The following is a 3,111-nucleotide window of genomic DNA, read 5'->3' on the forward strand; positions in this document are numbered from 1 at the left end:
AGTTATGTAGGAGGTTTGCAGTAATGATAAGGTACTCGAAATAAAAGCAAACCAGAGATTTAGAGTGGTTCGGTCAGTCTTGACCTACTCCACTTTTGGCTTCCTCCTCCGACGAGGTCACCGACGTCAACTAGCTGCCTTCCTTCAATGGGCGAAGGCCAACTGCCCTTTTACAGTTTCTCTCCTTTTGACGGGCTCAGGAGACAACCCTTACAGATTCTTTCTCTCCTCTCTTTACAACTCAAGACTTGAAGAACAGAAAAGAGGAGAACTTTTGGACTTTACACAAATTTGAGCTCTTAGAATCACTGAAAAGATCAAGAATTCAGTGTAGTTCAGTGTGCCTTCAGTGCTGAATGGGTGAGGTATTTATAGGCCCCAACCCAATTCAAATTTGGAGCTCAAAACGATCAAATCCCGAAATTTCGGGATCAGGCGGTTGCACCTCTTGACTGGAGAGGTTGCACCGCCTAGCAGAGCTCGGAGACTAAGCCCAGGCGGTTGCACCTCTCTGTCAGGGGCGGTTGCACCGCCTGAGTCTGGCTCGGAGACTGAGCCCCAAGCGGTGCCACCTCTTGACTGAGGCGGTTGCACCTCTCTACCAGAGCTCGAAGATCGAGCTCAGGTGGTGCTACCTCTCTGTCAGGGAGGTTGCACCGCCCAATCTTGCTCGAAGACTGAGCTCAGGCGGTGCCACCTCCTGTCTGGGGAGGTTGCACCACCCAGTCTTGCTGGGAGGCTTAGCCCAGGCGGTGCCACCTCTTGGCCTAGGCGGTTGCACCTCCTGGTGCAATCAGGGTCCGAATGGTTAGCTCCATTCGGCCCAATTTCAATCTTTTCAGGGGCCCAATTGCCCCAAGATTAAGCTAATGGGATCATCTCCCATTTTCCAACTTAATCAACGTGCTAACTACGATTAAATCTAAGACAATTTCTGCAGCTTTGCTCCGATGCGTCAATCGCTTCTTCCGGCGAACTTCCGTCGATCATCCGATGAACCCTCGGTGATTCTTCTACGGACTTCCGGCAAACTCCTGGACTTTGCGACGATCCACTTGGTGAGTTCCGACGAGCTTCGCTTGGCAAGCTTCTGGACTTCTCGGATCTGTTCTCGTAGAACCTCCGACGACCGTCCGAACTTCCGTCGAACTCTCGAACTCCCAACGTGATCATGAACTTGACTCTGGCGCAACTCCTGTTGCTTGTCTAACTTTCATCGTAGTTAATCCTGCACACTTATCTCAACACATAGATTAGACAACAAATGACAATTGACTTCATCATCAAAATCCGAGATTCAACAATCTCCCCCTTTTTGATGATGACAATCAATTGATAATGGAGTTATCCTTAACTCCCCCTGTCTATATGCCATAGTTGAGATAAGTCAACCTTGAATTCAAGACCTAAGAATTCAAGTGACGTATTGATAAGATAGATCAGTTAAACTTATCAATACTCCCATCATGATACTCATCATGATGTATCTCTTCAAAGATGATGTCAAAGCTTGACATACATCATCAAGTTTGTATGATTGTGTTTGTAACTATTCATCATGTAGTTTGAACATTATCATATAAAGCTGTGAAGCGCTATTTCATGATGCACATATTTGAAGTATTCTAGCAAGTTTTGCATTTTCTTCACATGATAAGATATCAACTCAGGGCATAATGCAAACTATAGCACACGTTCATATATCTCTTGGTGATGTAAGGATGGCATAATCATAACATTGTTTATAGCATCACTCAAGTATTTTGCAAGTATGACATGATCATGGCAGATTTTTATCAATTCATATGTTTCTCCCCCTTTGTCATCAACAAAAAGCATAGTAATTATGATACCAGGAAAATAATAATAGCAAGCTTATAGAGGAATTTTACATAGATTGCTTTAATACTTCTTCCCCTTTTTGTTATAAGCCATTGTCTATGTAAAGATTTAGCAGGATGGAATACATACACATGAATCACTTCATCAAATCTATTTCAGAAACTTATTTTTCATGAAAGTGTATGAGAAAATTTGTTTTATAGCATTCGAATAAATAAGATGCATTCGGATAAGATTTTGTTACAGATTTTCACATGGCAATCAAGTGATTTGATCATTCAATATAGTCCAAAAAATAATTTTAACAAATTCATCTATTCGGACACATCAACATTCCTAATTCTCTTTTAATGAAATCAAAGCACAAACTTTTAGTTTCAAAGCACAACATTCTTAATTTGGACACATCACATACCAAACAGTAATGATACCATAAAAATCTGAGATAACTTTTTACCACAAGGCGCAAGATATATGTTTACCACGATAGATGTTTACAGCCAACAGCCAACACATCAGAAGTAACATAAGAAGTTTACAACAACAACAGGTGTTCAACAAGTTCATTGATGAGGTGAAAAATTAAAATGCCTAAACAAGGAGTCAAATTGACTATGAATTTGCTGCAGCTCAGATAGGATTTGATCTTGTCGTTGTTCAATCCGTTCTTGTCTCTGTTCGAATCGATCCATTCGAATTCCAATTTCTTCGATGGATGTATGAGTTTGCTCAACTGGATGTGTTTCCTCAAAGGGAAGGGTCGGAGGAGATTGGGTACCCCTAAATACTGGTGTTTCCGGTTCTGGTTCGGGTTGAGGGTGATCAGTCCTTCTAGGGATTCTAACCCAGTTACCGTTTCTATAGTAACATCTTAGTCGGTGAAGTAGATTTTTGTTTATTATGCTGAATCGATCTACTTTCATTACTTCTTCTTCTGGTGGTATTAGAATGTCGTAAGCTTTCATTATTCTTGTGATTATACCACCATATGGGAGCATCATATCTTTCTTAGATAATTCTAACATGTTTTGTTGGATAAGATAACCAAGACAGATGTCATGTCCCTTCATGATTAAGTACATAGTTCCTAATTCTAATTGACTTATTTCATCATGATGGTATTGTTTAGGAAGAATTATACTAGTCATGATATGATGAAGTATCTTAGTGTTCAAAGGCAATAGATGTTCACAACTTTTAGGAACCAATGTTATGTTAGGATTAGCAAAGATTGTTTCTAAGGCTTCAACATAGGATGTTCCAATACTT

This window comes from Musa acuminata, chromosome BXJ2-8, assembly GCF_036884655.1.
Source record: "Musa acuminata AAA Group cultivar baxijiao chromosome BXJ2-8, Cavendish_Baxijiao_AAA, whole genome shotgun sequence".
In the NCBI taxonomy this organism is placed as follows: Eukaryota; Viridiplantae; Streptophyta; class Magnoliopsida; order Zingiberales; family Musaceae; genus Musa; species Musa acuminata.